Source organism: Pseudopipra pipra, chromosome 9, assembly GCF_036250125.1.
Source record: "Pseudopipra pipra isolate bDixPip1 chromosome 9, bDixPip1.hap1, whole genome shotgun sequence".
Lineage (NCBI taxonomy): Eukaryota > Metazoa > Chordata > Aves > Passeriformes > Pipridae > Pseudopipra > Pseudopipra pipra.
Window position 1 is genome coordinate 13,054,189 of NC_087557.1, and position 23,341 is coordinate 13,077,529.

General features: G+C 40.6%; 1 long non-coding RNA gene across 1 annotated transcript in view; it reads left to right on the forward strand.

The window, feature by feature from the left end:
- Positions 1-22,811, forward strand: part of LOC135418886 (uncharacterized) — a 47,250-nt gene extending 24,439 nt beyond the window's left edge. Inside the window, exon 4 of the long non-coding RNA XR_010432717.1 lies at positions 19,114-22,811. This is a non-coding gene — a long non-coding RNA (uncharacterized LOC135418886). The remainder of the gene's footprint in view (positions 1-19,113) is intronic.
- The last annotated feature ends 530 nt before the right edge of the window (positions 22,812-23,341 follow it).

Here is a 23,341-nt window from a genome sequence, read left to right on the forward strand (position 1 = left end):
ACTGCACCCAGTGTTTGCATAAATGTAATAATTCTGTTTCTTCATATGAGGATTCAGAGGAAACCATAGTAGGAGTTAGTCCTTCTCACTCAGTAAAGTGTGCTGATGTCAGTAAGTCAAAATTAGACTCTTCCCAAATTGCATAAACACTGAAAGATTCAAAGTTAAGGATTTAGAGGGCTGTAAAATTCCCATTTCACCTGGAGTTGTAATCTTTTTGTGCAGATGTACACAATGCACTGTCTTTACAGAAAGTTTAGGATGACTGTTATGTGTGCCTGTACGCACACCCACACATACGCCTCACCCTAGTGATGATGAACTGCAGCAGAAACACCCTCCCTGTCCTTCTTATGACTGAGTGCCTGAATCTGGGAGTTTGTTTTCATGTTCCAGATGTTTGCTCTGCTAGATTTGACCACAGGAATGTGAGGCCAGTGGGCTGAGTCTCCTGAAGCAGAGAATAGCTGCATTTAGCCTGGAGTTTGCACCTTCCACCATTTCCAAGGACAAAGCAGGAAACTGGTTTTCTCCCTGGGAGAAGTCAACCAAAGAGGCATTATGCATGCAAGGAAGCTGGTGGGACTGTGTGAATGCAAATGGTCTTTTCTTTGTTATTAACCAGCTCTCTTCAAGCTGACTGAGGACCTGAATGGATCTGTCGATTAAATCTCATCCCTTCAAAAGACAGGAACAAAATCACCACTGTAATGTTTTGACAAAGCAAAAACATTTTTGTTTTCCAGCAAGAGTTTAGCTCGTACAGCTATGCTGCCCTCTTAGGATGTCAGAGAAAGAGGTTTTCCTAGTCAAATGCTGCCCTGCCTCACCAGTCTGCCTTACCCCAGTGATGAAGTGCTCCAGCACCAGAAGTCACCTTCTGTGTTCAGCTGAGCTCAACTGGAATCGTGCTCTCTAGCTGTGCTGTTAAGTGGCTCTGAAGACATTATGGGTGCAGAGCTGTACTGCTGTATTTCAAGTGATAACAAAAACTCACTGAATAGATTGAAGAAGTGTGGCTTTTTGTTGCAGCAAGTTGAGACCATATAGGCAACTCCATCATTGTGCTAAGGCAGCAGATACAGCCAGTGTTTGGAAGAAATGGTTCATGACCCGATGATGCTTTCCAAGAGATACAGCCAGGAAACAAAGATGCTGGGGGCTCCTCGGGTGGCAGGAACACTGGTGGAACAGGCGAGGGAAGCAGAAGGGTCAGACAATGGAGAGAGTGAAGAGAAAGATGCAGTGCAAGCAGGAAAAACCCTTTGCCATGGTTCAGGCTTACTTTCGCACTCAGAGCTGGGGAGAAAAAGCAATAGCTGCAGGAAAAGCCCTTTTCTGAAGACCGGCAGAGCATGCCAGGAGGGTGCTGCAGCCACTGTCTCAGCAGCCAAAGTGAGGAGCAATGCCACAGTCTGCAGGGGTCAAATCCAAGATCTGCATTGAGAGTTTGGTCCAATGGGTCCCTAGAACAGGGGAAGGTCCTCACCCCACATAGGGGTTGTCACAAGCATGTGGGAGAGGGCACTGTCAGATGCCGGACCGGATGCTCACCTAGCAAGAAAATGTTGATGGGCTATTACTGAAGTATTCCAGTCTCTGAGCAACTGGCCCTGGGAATACTGTGAACACTGGTGGCTCGAGTGTGAAGCATGACCTGTCCAGGGTAGAAGGCCAGGATGCTCCCCCAGGGACCAGACCCTGAGGAAGGGCAGCTGTGAGGCTAAGGGGAGAAGCCGAGCTAGCCTTGCACAAATTCTCTGGTGGTTCAGGCTGGCCAAACTAAACGTGTCCCTTACCTTGGCGTTGTCATGACTTTGACAGAAACACCTGGGACTGGTGTGGGTCAGAGCTGTCTCCTGGCTGACCCCACACAGGGCACTTGCTGCTACAGAAGGACTGTGCTGAGGGCATGCAGACATGGAGCCCACCGCTGGCAGGGCTTGGCCACCAGGCTCCCACCCAGCTGACTCACATTGTGGAGCAGGTGGTCATGGCCATGCTGGTGTGCACATACACAGAAACCCAGCACATGTGGTGCAGACATCACCCCTGGAAAGTACAGCGGTGGCCCTCACCTTCAGGAGGGGACCCCAGCATGTGGCAAATGAGCATCAGGCCCCTGTGCTCAGACACCACACACACGTGCAGGGCAGTGCAGAGTGCCAGGCCCAGAAAACCCAACTTCAGGACCTCCAAGGGGGCACTTTTCTCCAGCTGAGGGTTTGTCCCCCTTCTCTTTGCATCAGGTGAACCCACATCAGCTGCACTGGTGCAAAGGAGAAAACGCATTTGAATAACAGCAGTATAAAGGTGTAACAAATAAAGAATAAAATGCTGCTAATGAGCCTCATTGAAAATGGCTATTATTTGCATCTATCACTTGGAGATTAAAAAAACAAAAAAAAGTGAAATAAGCTGCATGTGTTGTAAAGGGTCAAAGTTTCTGTGCTAACACCACAGCTTGCAGAGTTCTTTCCTGCTGTCCCTTGTGCCCCGGTTCCCTGCTGACCTGCTCCATATGTCCTGGGGAGCCGTGCTGGGGCCATGGCTGCTCCCTGGAAGGAAGAGAGAGGGGTCAGAGGGGGTAGCACCGAAGGGAGAGGAAGAGTGTGGATTGGGAGAAGGGAGCAGGTGATAAAAAAGCTCCTCAAGGGTAGGGGCTGATGCTGATGTGCTGCTGTGGTGAGCTGCAGTGCATGACAAGACTTGTCCCATGTCAAGGGTAGATCAGCTTTCCTTTGACTTGAGAGGGCGTTGGTGTGTGTATTAGCTAAGTCCAGGAAACAGTCACTGCTGCACTGGGTCTGGTCATGGACAGTTGTGGTATCCTCTGCTGCCCTGTGATTTGCAGTTTCTCTTTTATTATTTGCATGAAATCATGCTCTTGCTGTCTTCAGGGAATTTCACCTGAGTAAGCTTGCAGCAAATTTCTCTTCCTTCAAATCATAAGCACAAACACCTTTGACATAGTTTCTCTGCTTCTGGGGTCTCCGTGTTACTCACTTTGTCTAGGTCCTTTTTCAAGAATAAGCCTGGCACTGCAAGTCCACTGACTCTTAGCAGAATATTTCTTTCATTCCTGAGGTCCCTTTCATACCCAGTTTTCATATTAGCACCCTTCATTAGCATCCAGCCAGCTTTTCTTGTTAGTATTGCTGTGCAATGCACTTTCTTTTGTAGTACCTGAAGCTTGTAAGACAACTCAGTTTGCCTCCCAGTGGGGGAGAAGGTAGCTGTAATCTGTGTTCCTTGTCTTGAGTCTCTTGAAAGGACTAGAAATCCCAAATGCAGTAACTTGTGGGTTTTCTGTCTTAGAGAATTAGGTTGTCTTTGCATTACTGAGCAGGCAAACATTGAGCAGTGCTTGATCAATAAGAGGCATTGCCAGAGGTCTGGTATAGTCTACTACAGCTGACGGTAAGTGTTGCTATAGGCTATGGAATTAGGAATATAAAATGTCAAATGACAGTAATAATTCATGCATCCTGGGACATATAAAACCAACAGCATGTCAATAGCTGTGGCATGCTCTGCAGAAAATATGCAGGATTTAGATGTTGCAGGAGTCTGTTTTATTTTAAGCCACACTTTTCTTGGTGAAATATAGACTTTCCCTGTTTGTTGAAAGCATTTATTTTCAGTTTCATGTTGCTACTTCTCTATTAAGATTCTAAGAGCCATGCAGCTCAAAAGGGGCCCTGAGATTCAAAAAGCAAAATATATGTATTTATTGAAGAAAAACACATAAAATATTTATAAAATGGAGGGTGCAATACTATTTGAGATTCATGGACCATTTTAGCATTCATAAAAGCAAATATGGTTCTCATGTTGGCTTCACCTGGAATCAGACTTTACTAGAGGGGTTAGCCAGGAGGGATCTGCCTCAAAATGAAACTTATTAGAATCACTTTGCATTTTACATAGAAAGCAGAATAACTTGTGAAATAAGTAAGAACTTCTCCAATATTCATCTTCTTAAAAAAATACTTCAGGATAATTAATATTGCTTGTCTCTTATGAAAGATACAGAATAGGGCAAATTACTGCATCTGGGAGGGTACAGCAGGCATAAGAAGAAAGAGTGTGTCAATCTTAAACATGTTCTCCCTGTGCTGTGGCTGCTTGGGAACCTAGAAGTGATGGGTGCTCACTGGCTAAGGCTCCTACAAAAATTCTTCAGAGAAAACCTTAATGAGAAAAGGGAAAAAATATGTCCAAGCAGCCCCATTCTTATACTTTCAGCTGTGTGCTCCCATGCACCTCAGTTGTGGGTTGCCAGGCCCCCATTTCTATAAATCTGCCTAAAAGTAGAAGGGCAAGACAGAGAAGTTGCATATCACTTATGGTTATATGAGTATAGGCCTTCATGTGCAGGAAATACTTCTAAAAGAATGTAAAATATTAACTAAACAAAAAGGAGAAAAGGAAAAGCATCACAAAGAAACCTACCACACATTATTGAAATCTCCCTCTGTGAGAGGCTGAGGATTCAAACGCATATGAATCGTCTGCTCTTCCATGTGACAGCAATCCTTCTACTTCAGAGTTGCGCAGTCCTGGCTCTCAGTTGTCTACTTCATATTTTTTTTTAGTTACATATTCTAATAAAATGTCTTAAATAGAATTTTCATTATTTGAAGACCATAAAGTGGTTTTAGTGCAGTGGACTGCACCTACATACACAGGCACCAGTAGATATTTTGGCGCATCTTGCTGAAGATAGCATGAGACAGAGATGATGATGACAAAAATAAAAAAAACCAACCAACCAAACAAACTACAACGAAAAGAAAACCCACAAATTTAAGCCTGCTAACTGTCTGAGACCTAAGAAAAGGGATTTCTTTGTTCTTACGAGAACATCTTGGCTCGTTCTGCTCCTTTGGCTTGGTTTGAGGAGGATGTATTTTACAGTCCTCCCATGATACTTGGCAAATGTAAAGCTGTCACGTTGGATCCTGCTTCTCTTTGTATTAAAAGAATGTCTATGGTGTTTATGTTATGGGGGGAAAAGTGCTATTTCTACTTATTGTATTTTCATTGTCTCTTTTCTTATGACTGTACTGTTTGCCAGCAGCCAAGGGACCACTTTGATGCTTGCTTTGATGCCATAGTTTATTGTGTTGCACAGTTGAGCCTGTGGTTTTCCTTTCTAATCAGAGCTGGCATACTGGGTGAAAAAAAATAAAAGTAAAGCTTTTCTATAATTATGGTTATCTCATAGAGTCTGCATTTGTTATAGCTGCTGGGACGCTGGAAATCGGTATTTGTAAATACTGATATATTCTGATTTGTTTTCAATCTCAATGGTGTTTTTTGTCTGTTTCTGCTTCTCACCCCTGGCCACTCATGCAAGCAGGCTTGCCGACCTGCATGCTGAGCAGCTATTGCCTCAGGAAGATACCAGCCTGCATGTGTTAGCCGGGTTATTTGCATGGTACAACCTTCATCTTGTTCCCTCTTCTCACTCTAAGAGATTAGCATCCAAAGAAAACCAAATTAATCTTATATCAGTTCATCCAGGAAAGTGAGTAGACGAAATAACCAGAACATTGCTGCTGACAGAGAGCAGCCCTCCGGGGTTGGGCTGTGCTGCGTGCTGCCCACCTCCACTGAACTGCTCTCACAGGTACATGGCTTCACCATGGGTTCTGGTAAAACAAGAGTCTCCTGCGCCCACAGAAAGACTCACTTGCTGGCTCCTTCTTTGCCCAGTTGTTCCATGTGGTAGTGCCAGTCAGGACTTGTATAATACCCACTTGGATGTATCTATTGCTTTTCTTCATATATCTTGTGACCATCAGAGGAACCACTCTGTTTCCATTTTACTGATGGAAAAGGAAAGACTTTGAGAAGCTGAGTGATTTGTCCAGGATGATACAGCAAATCAGCAGGAGAAAAAAGGATCGGGCCATTCCACATAGGAGTGCCATTAACTGCCCCATGGGCTTCCTGGGGAAGGCATGCAGGCCCCCAAAGAGGCCGCTTCCATTGCAGGAGCGTTCCTCCATTATTTCTGTCAGATTATTGCTGTGCACAGTGGAGAAATGCAAAATGTATTATTCATCTCTCCTACTCATAAAATCAATACCTATCAAAATACAAATACAATTTAAATCAAAGGGCACCTGTTGAGTGCAGATCCTACTAATTAGGTTATGATTTTCCAACAATTTCTTAAATTATTTATCCAAGGGATGGGTAGCAGGCATTTTATATATCCCAGAGTGAGTATTATAAACCTCTTGTCATGATACAGCAAATGTGAAATGTAGTGCGATGCAGTGTGATTTCTAACCTTGATGAACTAATGTAATATCAATAGACATCAATCGTGCAAAAAAGATCTGTCTCATCATAACATCTAGCAAGATATGTCAAAAGTCAATAATCTTGTGAAATGGACACATATCAGTGAAGGTTACAGACTGTGCTGCTAGGAATCAATTAAAAATGTAACACCCACCTGCTACGGAAGTTACTAAACACCACCACCAAAAAGGAGGTTTACATCATGCATGGACATTCACCATAAGAGCAGCTCCCTTCAGGCTGTCTGTAGCTCTGTAAGCAATTCCACTGTAATATAGGGCCTTTTTTTTTTATGCTGGTATTGCTTAATACCTAGCAATATCTAGCCCCATAATCAACATGCAAACAATATTTAACTACATTTTTTAAACCTGCACAGAAAAGAGCCAATGGTTTTGAAGATTTTTATGTACAAATTTGGAAGCAGCTCTCCTGTAAAATGAAAGGTTTACAATTGTCAGTCAATAACATAGGTCAATGTTCTTCAATTTTTAATCATAATGATTTTTCTTATGCAGCTGCATTGGATCTTAATTTTCATACTTATACTTCCATCCATACAGCAGATCTCAAGATTCCATCACACCAGCATGCATCAAGTGAAAATTCTTGGTCCCATGAAATAGACGTGATATCCTCTCACCAAATCATTTCAAATCAGCGATTCAAAAGAACAGTATGAAATACAAGATATGGTTTCTCCCCAATTTTTAAAAGAGAATGATAAAATTTACACTTTCTAAGCATTTTACTTTTCCTCTTGTCATCCGATGATAATTTAAAGGCAAGTGTGGCTTTGAGGCCAAAACTAAATAGTTGAACATGGAGGGAGGTGCTGTGACTTCAAAGACAGCGACATGTGAGGGGCTGAAGTAAAACCATCAGAGTAATTCAGAGCTTAAACTTTTAACTTGGTGCTTTCCCCTGTAGCATTAATGGAGATCAGGCTCCCAAAAAAGCCATCAGGAGCCAGAGCAAAAAGCTGCAGTGGTCCAAAGTGCCTGTGTGCTTCAGCTGCTGCAGGCAGCCTGTGATCATACTGCACCGTCGGCAGTACGCAACTGCAATTGTGCAACCAGGGATGCAAGGCAGAGCTGTAATTCCAAATTTCATGGTATTTTAAAGCACGAGTCAGAATTTTAATGGTATTTCAACCTTCCTTATTAGTTGCACAATAAGCGTCTTTCAGCCAGTGTTCTGCAAATCCCTTCCTGGTGGTCTGCAAAAGACATGGTTTGAAAGTCAGAGCGTTGGAGGTTGAATGCTGGGTGTGTGGAAATAGATCAGCCTGAGCTGATGGGAGGAATAAGGGATTCTGAAGCAGCATTGAGTTAAGATAACATTGGATAATAAGGGTAGTAGCAAAAAGTATAAAAAAGCATGCCATGAATATATTGGATATAGAGGATAAATTTGCCGTCAATTATTCAGCTGTCCTGCTTGTATTTTTGTTGTTTTTTAATTAGCAAAAGTTTGTCTGGCAGAGTTCAATCTCAGAGTGTTTGAGTTATAAAACCTAGCTGCATCAAATGAAAATAGACAATACTACATTTAATGTTTTTCATTTTCTCATTCCATTTAACTGTGAATGAGCTATCAGGAAGGAGTATCAAACATGCAGATACTGTTTAGTGGTATATTCTTCTTATCTTCATTATTTTCTTTTGCCTAATGTCTTTCATAGATGCTTAAAAAGTGCATGATGTATATGTGATTGTAATTGTGACTGCAAAGGTTACCTAAATTAACAACATGGACTAATTTTGTTTTAAATGGAGGGTAAGAGCACATCTGTTTCAAACAGCTTTGTAATATGCCTTTTGTGAGTTCAGATCAGATACAGTAGTGGCCACTTAAGTGAGCTCCTACACACAACTGCTTATTTGCATTAGTGCTAAAAAATGCATCTATAAAATGACACTAGCATTTTGGTGCACTGAAATAGGTTCCTCCTCTCCATTCCCCTTGAAGATTCAGCCCTGTGTTATTGTTTCATAGATACTAAAGAAAAGCATGTGTTCTTCCCCATGGAGGATGTGTTATTCACTGTATAACTGTACTGGCTAGATATTTTGTATTTTGCTTGCACCCCCCTTCAAAAGAGGCATGACATTTTTTCATAGCTATAACTAACACTGTTCTTCAGCCATGAATTGTTATAATTATATAACATTATGAATATAATTGAGGTAATAAAAGCAAAACAAGCAGTCTAGATTATATATCTGGATTGTATTCACAGGTTACAAGTGTGTGGTTTTGCTGTATATCACATTGATTTAGGAAGGGTATAGTTTGGAAATGATCTTGAAAGACACCAGCTGAGGGGCTATACCTTATATATGAGCCTACATCAAATAGCTCACTTAAATAGGGCAATATGCCTTTTTCCACAGATGTGCTTTTCAAAGACAAAGGTATGGACAGCCTGCAGATATCTGCAGTGGGCAAACTGAAAGTAAACAAATAGAAATGTGTTTATTTGACAATTTTCTAATGTAAATGTTTTTGTCTTAAACTGCAGAAGGCTCAAAAAAAAGCTTTGCAGAATAGCTTCTCCATCATGTAGCTAGGGTGGTAAAGGACTGCAGCAGTGCTGCCTTGGCCTCTGTTGAGGTGAAATCTGTACTACACCTGTCATGTGAAACTGGAAAATGCAATTATATTTGTTTTTCAAAGAGAAAGCTAAGACATGGACAGAAACCACAGGTCTTCTCTGCATACATAAGGGAACTCTGTAAAAGCTGAGGGGTTGAAGAAAGCTGTGTGTAGGCCTTGGCTAATGCCCTAAACCATTAGACCATCCTCACAAAATCTGTATTTCCAACTCTGTTTCCACTGAAATCTGAAAGCAAACATTAGCAGCCAAGAACATCATGCTAATTAATTGCCTCAGGAGGACACAATTCCAAAGATCTAATGAAAGATGGAATCCAGCTCCCATGTGTCCCATTTGATAGCCCAAGAAAACATGCCCACATTTTTCACAGAAACAGTGACAAATGTCCAACTACTTGTCTCTAAGCTGAATATAACTAATTACCAGGTCCAGAGATGAAAATGGCTGCTCATCAGCACCGAGCCTGAAACGCCAGCCCCGGATCTGTCACTGATGAACCGTTTTGATTCAGAGTGTTGAAGGCATCTTCCGGACGTGAGAGCTGAGCACCAGAGCACCTCTGTTCTGTCCACAGAACAGCATTACCTCTGTCTCGCATGCAGCTACCCTGTCAAATTGCTGGTTTATTAAAAAAAAAAAACAAACCCAAAAAATCAAAAAAAGTTAGCAGGATGTCATGTTCTTGACAAAATACTGGGGAGAAGATAGAGGCATCAGTATAGATGTAGTCGCAGATATGTGGCGGGGCTGCTTTTTGCTGTGCTATAGGCTTGTTCTTGCTTGAACTTGAAATTCCTGTAGATGGGATGTTTATTCCAGAATGACAGTGGTGTGTAGCCCCAGGGAAACAACAAGGGCTGGAGAGCCTCGGCACTCCCTGGAGAGGCAGGCCTGTCTGTCTGTGGAAGCAGAGCCCTGTTTTGAATGGGGGTGTCCTATCTCCATGTGGCTCTAAGGCATGTGGAATTGTTCAGCTGGCTTAAAGAGATGATGATTCTTTTCAATATTTATTGTTCGAAGGATCCTTACATGCACGAGAACATCTTGTGCTCTGTAAAGACCGGCATGCTGCTGTGGCTGTACCCACGGCTTGCTATGTTCAGAGAGACACAGGTGTCATCTCTATGCAGGGAAAGATGGTCCTACTTTGCTGGTGTGAGGTGTTTAGTGCAATTCCCAGGTTTGTTTGAATAAAGTTGAATAATCGGCTTGTTGTAGCAGACCCAACCCCACCACGTGAACATCATTCGCATGTCACAGCAACAGTCCCAATCCAGCTCCCTTGCTCAGAGGATGGTAGGGAACATCTCGATGATCACTGGGAGCCTCAGTGCAAACAGAGAAACAGCAGGGTAAGGAGCAGGACTGTGACAGACCTTGGTGTCTAATCCTGGTCTTTTGAGCCTCCCCTTATCCACATCATTAGTATTTGTTAAGTGGTCAATTTTTGGAAACATGCAACATTTTCACTTTCCTCTTTTCCCTTTTAAATATGATGCTCATGAAACTGCTAATATGAAAACAGTATTTCAACACCTTGTTTAGTAAAAATGTGCTCAAGGAAAGCAGGTACAAATTGCACAGCAAATTTTCAGCCTAGATATTAAAGGAAATATATTTTATTCTTGTCTATCTTGAGATTAAAGAGCAAGAAAAAAAAATAGGGAGGTCAAGGTAAGTAATTGTAGCACACCATCTATTGTGTATTTCCTCAAGATCTTTCCAGTCATACAGAATAATGGCATTTCTGAACTTCAATAACTTCCATGCAAAAAGGTACATCATTTTGACAGGACTCAGTAAATCATTTAAAATCATAAGGGCTACCATTATGCAGACTGTGTGATAAAGTTAGAGACAGGGTATTTTTCTGCAATTGGTCTTCAATTTCACTCTAGATTTTCGGTGACATAAAGCTCAAAAGGAGCTCCTGGTACTACTCTCCCAGAGATCAGATCAACACTTATGAGTACATGTTTTGATGACACAGCTCAGAAAATTGAAGGGATTATTATTATGGAAGGACCAAGGTGATAAGTACTGTGTTATATATGAATAACTGTCAGTCAGACAAGCCAAGAAAGGTCATAATCCATTATATTAATGTCATAAATGTTACCATAAACTGACATTGGGATGGTAAACTGGGATTCTTGCACTTTTTAAAGTGTTGCTGTTCTTAAATGATACTGTGTCCTGGAAAGACAAGTTGAGTATTAATTTTTCTCTCAAAATACAGGACTTTAAAGATTTTCACCATAACAGAAGTAGTATTTCAAACATTCATATTTTATTTTAAAGAAACTGGCTGAATTGTCACAACAGTATGCAAGATACCATGAACAGGTAAGGGAGGAGAAACCAGCAACACAATAATTTCTATTTACTGTCTCCCATGCTTTATTTGAACTGTGGCTTTCACACCTGCCTCCCTCAGGCACTTCCAGGCCTCTTGCCCACATACTGGGGTCTACTCCAGCTGAGGACAGGGGCAGGAGCAAGGCAGAGGTAGGAGCTCCTGCCCTGGCTGCTGAACATCTGAAGCCAGGACACTGCACCCTTCTTCAAATCACTCCCCTGACATTAATATTTTTTCCAATATCAAATATGAACTGAGGTGATATTCAGGAATGTATGACACTGGAATGAGAGAGTGTAAATCATATTTTATATCTTTTGTGCTGCTGAGCATTTTCCCACCCACAGAGAGCAGGCAGCTCAATGGATGTCACCAGTGCATGGCTCCTCTGAATTCATCCCAGGCTCCCAGAGGAGTATCACTGGGGACAGAGAAAGCAGCCTACTCTCTAATGAGACTTTCTTCTTGCCAGCACCACTGAGTGCTCCATCCTTTGCTGACCAGTTAAGAGCCAGGACAAAATTATTGTCACCTCATGTAAATCTGCTCATAGCGTAGACTCCCAAGTGAGAGTAAGGGAGGTGAACTCTGAGCCCATCCAAAATCAAAGTCTTGTGTCCACATTCACTAGCACTACAAATTCTACAAATGAGTGGTATCACCCTGAAATGTGGGTGCATTGGAGGTAAAAAACTACCCAGTTAGCACTGGACCACTTAGTTTTCAGTGTTGGGGGGGAATGGAAATGCAAGAGAAATTTAAGGTGAGTTTTCACATCCCACTCAGAGGCCAAAAGAGAAAAGCAGGGTAAGTACTTCTGGAAAGTGCCATGCTGTATTTACTGGCCACATCAGATCAGAGCAATAGTTTTATGTCAGACTTAAAATGCAACATGTCCAGCAGACTCATGCTGATGTATGGTTGTGATAACATTGACGTAGGCAGGAGACAGCCACCAGTGAGTCACCACACCACTTCCTCCAGAAGCTGGCATCCCATTGCACTGCTGATCTAGTCTGGCTTGTACAGTCTACAAATAAGCCGTATTTGTGCTATGCAGGTAAATGTTCAGGGTGAAACCAATATGGGCTAACTTGAATTGTATAAATAACTGCAAATCATTACCTCAAATGAGAGGATAATGCCTGGAACCACAGGCAGGAAAATACATTTACAGACTATCAAATTACCTTGGGATAATAGTGTAATGCTTTTCAATGCTGCATTCTATGTTCTTATAGCTGAACAAATAATATTACACCTGGAAAAGTCTCCAAATTTCAAAGAGAAGAGATTTCGTAAGCAGAGTGCTTCCACAGGAGAGACTGCCTTTTCTGTGTTATTTTAGGGGAACATTAAAAAAACCCTAACAAACCAAATAAGTTATTTTTTATTACTTGGAGCTACATAGAGTAGCATCTGATGATAAACAAAACCTTTAGACAATTTGTCTTTTTATAATATAACCTGCAAAGTGCTTCCTTGTTCATATGAGGTTACTTCTCTCTGATTGCAACAAAACTCTTTTGATCAAATGTGTTTTCAGAACTGGCAAAACAAAATCAAGCTGCTATAGCAGTTTGCATGCACAAGTTCTGTTTGAATATAAAAAATTTTGAGCACATTTTTAGAGAAAAAAAAGTGGCCTTTGAAATTTTGGAACTAAAGCTATATATGTATATGCCATAGTGCTATTTATGATGTCTGTAGAAGTATATGACACCCAAAGTGCTTTTTGGATGCTCCAAGGTATATCAAAGAGCATTAACTCCAGCACAGCTGGGAATGTTCCCAGATTCACTTATGAATGCATATTTCTTATATCCTGTATGTAGACTATAGTTAACATACAGAAAAAAGTTAATACAGCCTTGGTCATGGAGAATAATCCACAGAGTAAGCCTATTAGGTGAGTTTTAGCATCTGCATTTTTCTGTTCACATCTGCTTGCCTGACATATGTAATCTGCCTGGATGTCACAGTTTACATCCTATTTTCATTGGAGGATAATGAAACTTGATCGGTGTCTTCATCTCCTTCTCGGTCTCTCCAAGGAATATTTCTGCTTGTCAGCTCCTCCTCACCAGCACTCTGGTGAGAGTGATCCTTAGCCATCCTTTATTAAAGGGTAGTGCATCCAAGGCTTGAAGGAAACCATACAATTTCTCATTGTTTGTGCAAAATGGGTGCAAAACGTGTTACTTCTAACACAGTAAGAAAATAAAAAGTGATATAGTAATTTCCTAACCTGAATTTTCTGTACTTCCTTTTCTCTCACAATGCTCTGGCGTATCACTATTTTAGCAGCTCTCAGTCAGTGGTTGCTTTCTGACGACTTATGTTTCTGCTTAAGTCTTACAAAACTGCACTGTAGGCACCTCAGTAATTTTAGAATAGCTTAGTCTGAGAGGTAAATTAAAATTATGGAAAATCAGACCATTTCTAATGAGATGGTTATTACACTGAATAATGATGATTATTAGTTCTGCTTAATAAAACTGTCATCCAATGCAAAATATATATTAGGGGAAATTACATTACATTATATTTCTATCAACTCAGAAATTCGGTGTGTTGCTTTCCCACAAACCATGGGCAGAACGAAATGTTAGACAGGGCTTCCTTTTCCAAATAGGATTGATCATGGAGCTTTCAGAAACAGCCCTTTAAAGCCCTGATCTAAAGCCCATTAAATCTAATGTTATGAAGATTTCTGCTGACTTCTGTGCCATGTAGATCAGGACTTCGCTAAAATGAGCAGTGTTCTCTCCCATTGTTTCTGCTAAATACCTAGACAATACTACCGTGGTGACTATTTGACAGTATTGTTAGCCTACCAAAGGAGACACACATTTGTAGCCCCCTTGCCTCACTGAGCTCATTGCTTGCTGGGCACACCTGCTGTTCTGTTCTGATGTACCTGGCAAATTCGGAGATGGACTCTATAGGATGAGCTACACTCTTTATTTCCAAGGTGAAAACAACAAGGAATATTATCTATTGGCTAAAAATGAGATCCTGCTGTAAAAACCTCAATACTGAAGCCCCAGACACTTAGAGGTGAGGCAACTCCCCAGAAGCCTTTTGGCTGTCCAGACACACGACTGGCCAGGAAATCTGAGTGCTCAGCATTTTTTTGTTTAAAAGCAGGCACAATATCAAACCTTGCCTTCAGCAAGGACTGCTGTCCTGAGGGATGAGACCCATCCCTCTGGGAGGGTGGCTCCCTGCCTCTATACTGCCACATCTATATGGCAGTAAACTGCCAAAGGGGAAGGAAGGAGGGGGGAAGCCAAGAGTGTGTTTCTGCTACCACACCTTCTCTGTGTAGGGTTTAATCTAAAAGGATAGGTTTTTGTGGAATAATTTTATATAAACAAAGCCACATTTTTCTTACAGAAATTATAGCTACAACAGTGTATTTTATAGAGTCTAAGAGAGATTAAATAAGCAGCAAAAACTGCATGACTCAATATGCATCTATGCAAACTGACCCAGTGAAACTAGGGCACAGAGGTGATTGGGTCTATCTCTGGTGCATGTTGAAACCTGGAGAAACACAGATTTTGCCATATAATTTTATTTTTTGAGAGCAGTATTGCTCTTACAAAGAGCAATGTATTAAATGAGGATAACATGGTTAATAAGTCACAGCACATGTAATTCTAAGGTTTTCATCATGCTTTGAAACATTTACTAATCAACAAGATTTCTCCTCTTGTGAAGGCTGTTTTGTAGAGTTCCATAAACCAGGTTCAACAGACGCAATTTCATTAGCATTATATTGTTGCCATGGTAATGTGGTACCAATTCAATTGATGGGCTTTTCATCCTGGGCTTATTATAGAATTGCTCTTCCTGTCAAAGATACATCTATATGGAAACAGCAAACAGACCTTATTATTGGAGTACTAGCACAAAATATCATCATATGCTAATTTGGATACGAATGTATCACGTTATTGGCACCAGACCCAGAAATCATCAGAGACACAATAGAAGTTACTAAACATCATACATGGCAAAGTCACACTCCAAAATCAGAAAAGTTACTTGTATTGTTCGCTGTAGTACCTGAGCTTGCTATTGCAAAAGCACTTGGCTCTGCTGTAATCATTCCCTGAAATGCTGTTGGGAGGGCACAGTGCAAGTGGTAATATTAGAGGAAACAAAAGTAGTAACACGCCCAAGAATAAAATGTGAGCTGATGGTATGTTGGTCCTTCTCCTGTTTGAATGTTGTGCAGCATTTTTTGGGAAAATTGGTACCACATGCAACACCCTGTTTTCCTGGGCTGTAAAACCATGATGATAAACCCTCTCCCCTGTGCAGAGCACCTGGTGTATACCAAATAAGGAGTGATAGCTGGTACTGTTAAATATTGTTATTAAGTAGCAATGTTTTTAACAGCTCTGGGAAAATACACTGTACAGATCTACAGTTTGAGAAATGCCACTGGGAGAATCTGGATTCACCCAGGGAAACACAGGAGAGTTAGCAGACTGTGCATATGTACCTATGGAGGAAAGATACTCACATCATTAAAAATCATGACAGTTTGTAGTTTTTTTAAAAATAAAGAATATTTTAGGCTACAGGAGAAGTATCTGCAGCAATCTGAGCAAGAAGAGCAACAATACAATATAAGGCAACAGCAGGGTGGCTTGTTTATTGTATGTTAAAACATTTTCTTGTGTGTTTTCACTGTTTTTTGATGATTGCTTCCTATTTAGATAGGAAAAATCTTTTTCAATCCTGACACATAATGTTCAGTCTATCGTTTCTTAGCTTAATCATGTTGTGTCCTTTGCAGTAGCAAGAGTAAATTACAGACAGGATAGTATTCGGTATAATCAAAGATGTGTTTCATTTTACATAAGTTTTGTCTGATTTACAAAGGCAGTATCTTCTCCAGCTGAGCAAGGAAAGAGAGACTTTCACTTGCTGATAAAAAAACTCAGAGAAGAGGCTTTTCCTCCATTAGGAACCTATTGTTCATACAAAGAAAACCCAAACTATTGTTACCACTGTTATCTATTTATTTACTTTTACCATGATACAGCCACAGGACCCAGCTGAGACTGGGACCTACTTGTGCTAAGCACAGCAAAACCATACAGTGCCACAGCCCCTTCTTCAGACAATTTATAAACTAAAGAGCCATAAGAGAGACCACAGAGGATAGAAGAATAGAGAGAGGGAGACATAGCTTAAGTAACCGACCAAAGGTCAGAGAGGAAGTGAGTGGCAGAAGCAGCACAAGTCTCTAGTCCCTGTACCCTCCATTGGGTTGCCTGCCCTGTTGGGAGAAGGAGGTATTTAGAGATATCCTCCACCAGATTCTAAGGATTCACACTCTAACTCATGCACAGAGCCATGCTTTACCCCCTAATTTCAATGGCTGCATCTGTGTTGCTGAGCAGGGGCAGCCTGAGGCAAAGCTTGAAGTCCGCTGTGAAGCCCACCCGTATTACCTATTAAAACACCTTCAGGCTGGCTCCAGGGCAACCCTGTTAATCCTCTCAGGGACAAAGGCTCAGGGATACCCTATGTTTTTTAAGCATGTTCAAGGGCACCAGGGTCAGGGTACCTGCCAGAGAAATATTAATGGATTTCAACACCACAACCGAAGCAATAGGGATCAGGCTTTCTTCCTCTGCGGTAGGGACTTTCAAATCCAAGCCTGAACAGATGGAGGGAGGCAGGGGAAAGAGAAGAGATTTTGGTCACAAGAGCAAGAAGTCAGTTTACAGAATTTGAAAGCTTTGATCAGGAAGCAATATGATGTCTTAGATTAGGAAAGCATTGGCTTGGAGTTTTTCTTGCTTTCTCCTTCTCTCTCTCCCCCTCTCAAAAATCCATATAATGTAAAACCGTTAAACTCTGGGTGAAGAGGCATTCATCTTCTGATCGGTAAATACTTCCTTTCACTGTGTGGTGCCTGCTGACTTTACTGCTGTTGCAGCCTTTTAAAATGCTTCCAGGAAAACTCATTAGATTTTAACTTTAATTTTTTTTTTCATTAAGGAATCTGAAGAGAGTGTATAATAATCTCAATTTAACTTTTTAATAAAAACTGCAAATAATAGGCTAGCACAGATTTGATATCATATATATATTGGATAAAAATTCTGATTTGTAGTAAGATTTGTTAGCCAGGGGTTTGTTGTCATCATAATAATGAATATAAAAGCTGGCAGCTTTAAAATGGCAATATTACAGTAAGCCTACATTTTTTATAATGGCTTTGTGTTGTGCATTCAGTATTGATGAAGACTAAGATTTAGCACGCAGAAGTAATATCCATTATTATGGGATTGTCCACAGTGAATTGAGTAGGACATTTGCTTAATTAAAAGTATTTATCTTAGATGATTTAAGAAGTATGTCCTACTACTGAACTGATGATGTAAATTATTTTCCTATAATCAGTTCACCACTGGTGACTCCTTATACTAAAGAGAAGAAGAAAAAGGTAAGAGAAGAGTCAAAGGAAAGTAAAAGATGCCACTGTCAGAGAATTTAATAGAACTTTGGAAATAATGATTAATTAACAGTATGCCATGAACAGGAAATCTACATTATTACACCCCTAATGCAAAGAACGTAAACAGAGCCCTAAAAGGGTGCACTTCTAGCAGAAAGTTTGGAAATAAAAACATAAACAAATGCCCAGATTCCCACTCCTACCCACTGGACCTGTGCCTCAGAGGCACTGGCATTTAGGGAGCAGAGCTTGAGGATATGAGGTGGTAGAGAGCCTGGGGTGGGATGAAGCCCTGTGGCATGGTGTCTTGTGGGGTCTTGGCAGGGGCTGTCCCTGGCTTTGGGCAGGATGCCAGGGACCCGAACTACTGCAGCTGCCGAATTTGGGCAGAGTGGAGAGCAAGGCCAGAGCTACATGGAGGGCAGGAACTGGTGTGACCTGCTTCTATGGGTGGTTTTAAATCTGTTTATAAAGACATACTGGGTAGTTTTATAAAAATATACTGTGTGGTTTAATCTGTTATGCAAACATACTTTTAAAGGAGAGTCCCATTGGGTGGAATGTTTCAACCTATCTCAATGTTACAGCTGTACAGCCTAAGTTTCGTGGACTAGCCCATCTTCCTTCCTTCTTCACCATGCCAAATCACCCATGGAAAGCTGTAGATCTTCAGTCTGTGGGGACAATCTAACAACAGCAACTTCTGGGGGTGCTGCTACAAGGTAGGGCCACACCTAACCCTGTCAAACCATCCCATCAGCTCAGGTGTGCTGCTCACATGTAAAGCTTGTGACTCCCACTGCAGAGACCTACTAGTCTGCTTCTTGGGAAACCTCCTGCCTGCAAGGCTGCCCCCTGAGACAACTAGACCCTCCATCAGCCAGGCCCAAAAATCACTTGCTGAATAGTTTTGGCTGAGGTTTTTTGACAAAATCTTCACAGATAGAGCCAAGAGGACAGGCAAGAAATATTTCTATTCTTCATGCCACAACTTGTTTTTTCATTATTTCTTCTTGTCTCCTTTTACACTCCAGGCATTTTTTCTTTTTACAGAGGCTAATAGGAAGAAAGGCTGTGCCCTACTCCAGTCATTTAATTTAAGTAATTTTTTTTAGTTCTAATTATGAGCATTCACATAGCAAGTGACATTTATTGATATATGTTACCTTTCTGAAACACTAGAAAAGTATCTGGCCTGTTCTCTGCTAATGCTTAGATGACATTTTAGGAACAGGAACCCCCCTGCAAAGGGCTGGGCATGTGCACAGGACAGGAGCTGTCAGTGAAGTGTGTTGAATCTGGTTTTGATCTGTTCATGTAATTTTCCAGGTGAGCCTTGGACTCTGCCTACGGTCTGTGCTCCCAGATGTCAGCCTATGACAGCAGATGGAGGGACACCCGGAGCTCTGCTTCCCCCAGGCACTGCACTGGGCATTTGCTGCTCCCAGAGCTGCCGCACGCCATGGGACCCCCAGCTGCCGGATGCCTGATCCAGCTCGACTGCTGGTGGAGATGTGTTGGGGCTGGCTTTGCCCTGCTTGCTGCTGCCTGCATGCCTTATTCTTCTGACTTATGCCCCAGCCCATTCCCATCCCATTGTGCTGCTGCCTCTGGGCTGTATTGAGTTTTCAATTATCACAATATACAATGCAGATGCTATGTAAAACAGCCAGCATCGCTGGAGCACGCTGAACTCAGTAGAAACACAGTTAAATAAAAGTAATACTATAATACCAGGAGGCTGATTGGAACCACAAGATACCAGTGTCATATCCTGTGGCTTTTATGTTGGTAGACATAGATTTTAGCCATTAGAGTCTAGCTCTCCAACAGATAACAACCAGAGGAAATGGGTCTGGGTATCTTCAATTGTGAATAACTGATACACATTTGCCAATAAATGGAGGACTTGGTAAACTGCCAGATGAAGAAAACATTTGACATACATACAAATATAATCAAGCATTTAATATGGTGTAGCATCTAACTATGTGTAACTTAAAGAAACTCCCTGATTACACGCAAGAGAGTTCTGACTTCAGACAAGCAATGTGTGGTTGCACTGTCAACTCCAAATTCAGGCAAGGAGATAAACAGCAAGTGTGGATCTCAACTTATATATTTGTACCAGCAGCAACAAGCTCCAAGATGACAATGATATTGTAATATCTATGTGGGTGTAAAATGCTATGACAAAAGAGGAAGAAATAAGAAAAAATACAGTAATGTCAAGTTTGCCTGTTAAGTTTTACAGAAGCTCAGCATCCGGAATTTTAGTATGTGTTATGCAGACAAATGTAAAGAGAGAAACACATTAACTGTGTTTTTCTCCAAAGCAAAATGAAATAAGCATACAGAGCAAATTATTATATTTAGTACGCTCAGGGCAAATTCTAGTTGAGGATTGTGAAGTAATTTCAAAATATTAATGAATTAGCCTCACAGCTATCTTTCAGGTAGATAATAATGATAATTGTTACTACAAATAAATATTATTATTATCAGTCTTGCTCCAAGAAATGAACATTGATGCATAGAGAATTTATGTCTTTGTCCAAAGTCTTTGTTTTACTACTGTAACCACCCTTCTCTAGAACTATTATATATTAAGATTATCCTTTTCCAAATACTGTGTGTGACACTATTCACTTTATAAGGTCTAAAAACCAGCCAACTGAGCTTCCTTGTGAAACAGTGCCAGTGAACATCTCCATTTGCATTTGAATTCTCAAGCAGCAACAATCTTGCTTTAAAAAAAAAAAGAAGAAGAAAAAAGGAATCATGAAAATCCGTACAAAATCTGTCAAGGCCCCATCTGTGACTGGGTATCAGAATATCACTAAGAAGCTCTGAGAAACAAAGTTCATTCCAAGTCTAACGCAGAGTGCTTTTCGGTCGATGAAATTAATTCAAGCAGGGGTAAATGAGGGCATATACCATGAAAAACTGTTCCTCCACTGAGGGTGGAAGGAAAGCAGCATCGCTGCTATGTGTGTGGTCTTGGTTTTGGTGCATGTAGCCATCTTTAAATACTAAAGGTTTTACAGGGCAAAATAATCAGTGTGCTCATGACTCCTTTTGATAGCCAGGTACACCTGCTGCTCTTCTGAGGAGTATAAGGGAATGAGTGATCTCTAGTCCTGACAAGATGAGGACTTAGATTACATATGATTGTTGCAAAAAGCAGGCTTTCATAGCCAGCTACCTGAAGAAATACAGAAACAAAACTCCACCCTGGCCTTGAAAATCGCCTACAAACATATTTATTTCCTTCTGAATGGGAATATATAAAGGTTAGGGACACTTATTTGTAGGCTATTTATACATCTCCTCTTCAGGATCTGAATCTCGCATATTAATGAATTAACTCTGGGAAACAGGAGAACCAAAACATTAACACCATTCTAATGCACCCTATTATTTTTCTTTTCCTTTTTTTAACCGTTAGAGTATGCAAATGTTCAGTTAACTGGTCCTCATGTTTTCTCTTTATTGAATCGCTTTCACTACAGCAAATAAATATTCATAAAGAAATGTGGACAATAAATCATTTCAAATAGTTCAAAGCCATTTTCTTTCTAGACTGCATATATTTTCAGCTGTAACTCGCCTTCAATATTTCATTCAAAAGACAGACTTGTAGAAGGACAATAGAGATAATGTGTCAAGTAGTAATTAAAACAGGGAGTAATGATTAAAACCATTTTGATCTACATTGTGCTCTGCCAGATTCATAATCTCCTGTGTTTGTTAGGATGGCTTTCTACTTGCTTTTTACTTTCTCTACTTTAGAAACTCAAAATAAACTTCTGTTTGAAGACATCGAAGAAAACAAAAGATTTCAACCCTGAGCTTGTGGGTCCAGAGCCCTTTCCAGTTCTGGAGTTTAGGTATATCTTCTGTACCATCCTAGCAAGATAAATGCAAGCAGGCACTATCCCTCCTGCTGATACTGGGAAGTATCACTACTTCTCTGGGAAATAAATCCAGATGCAGAGCAGAAGACAAGGAAGGGCCACCCGTGTGTACAGGTAAATGTAACCCGTCTCACCATTTAGATTTAAGCTAAGAGCTTCAAAAGAAATAAAAGTTAAAGATAAGGTTAGCTTATACATTTAGGGGTCTTGGTTCAAATCCAAGTAAGAATTGTGTTCCTTGTCTTGTATGTTTTGGTATTCATAAACATATTTGGCAGAAACTCATTCTCTTTTCTGATTTGTTGCTGACTTTAGGCCCTTATTCAACTTACATACAGACTTAAATAAATCGATTTAGGAAAGCATTCCTCTTTGTGTTTAATCTTGGGCAGACATTCAACTTTGAAATCAATGGGACTTATGAATGGCCCTGACCTTTGGGTCTAAATGGTTGCCAAATCAGTGCACTGATAGAAATATATTGGAAAAGATACTATCCATGTATAATCAAAATTTTAGTCTCTACTTTCACAGGAAAATAACCCAAAGATAGCACATTATTCTGCTCAAGAAATTAATTTCATAGTATTTACTAGAAAGCCTTAATTCACATTTTCTGTTTATGCCAAAAATACCAGATGAACAGTGTTGTTCCTTGATAGCATATCTGTAATATTCTTTAAATGAAAAAATAAAATATAGGAAAAGTCCTGGCACAAAGCGGCATTCAGAATTACTTATTGATACCTTCTCAATTGCCCACCACAAGCCAATCCCTTGGAGGACAGGCAGATGAAAGGCAAGGCAGAGTAGTTCTGAAATCCCATGGACTTGAAGACAGTGGCATATGGAATACCACATGAAACTCCTCCCTAAGAACAGCATTTATAAAGACTGCCTGCCCAGTTTACATATGGAATTTTGAGTGATCATATGTTTTTATTTCACAATGAGAATAGCTAGAATAAAGACATGGATGTTTATGGTATCATAATGTACAGGTTAAACAAGTGCAATTATAGCCAAATCTATAAGATTACAAGAAGTAGTTGGTAAAATAATTGATGCTATGATTCTATGAAATAAAATAGTCTTCTTATTGTTCTTAAATATGTTTCACACTTATGTTTTATTTATAATACTATGAAGACAGCACATAGAAACTCTCAGATGTTGTTTATACAGTTGAAACATGGACATAAAAGGGGAAGTAGATTATGATGGGTCCCATCATGTCATGTAATTCTAAGAATGACGAGTACAAAAATCATAAGAAGACACAGGAAATGTCAATAGGTGCTACCTCTCTGTACAACCATAGAGGAACACTGTGATTCACATTATCCCACTGGGTTCTGCGGGGCAAAGTTTGGGAATAACACATAAAATCCAGCTGTTTAGTGTTCACCTGGCTCATACAATCACACGTATCTATCCTAGTGCTGCCTACACTTGCTTTAGAGGTGACAAATAAGGATTATGCCGCTGCTGTATTGGACACACATTGCATGCAAGCTCTGCATTGCCTGCAAGCGTCTGAACCAAAGTCCCTTTGATCAAAGGACAGACTGTAAGGGGAAAGCACAGTCCTCCTGTATAACTCTCAAATTATATATTAAAAAAAAAAAACAAAACAAAAA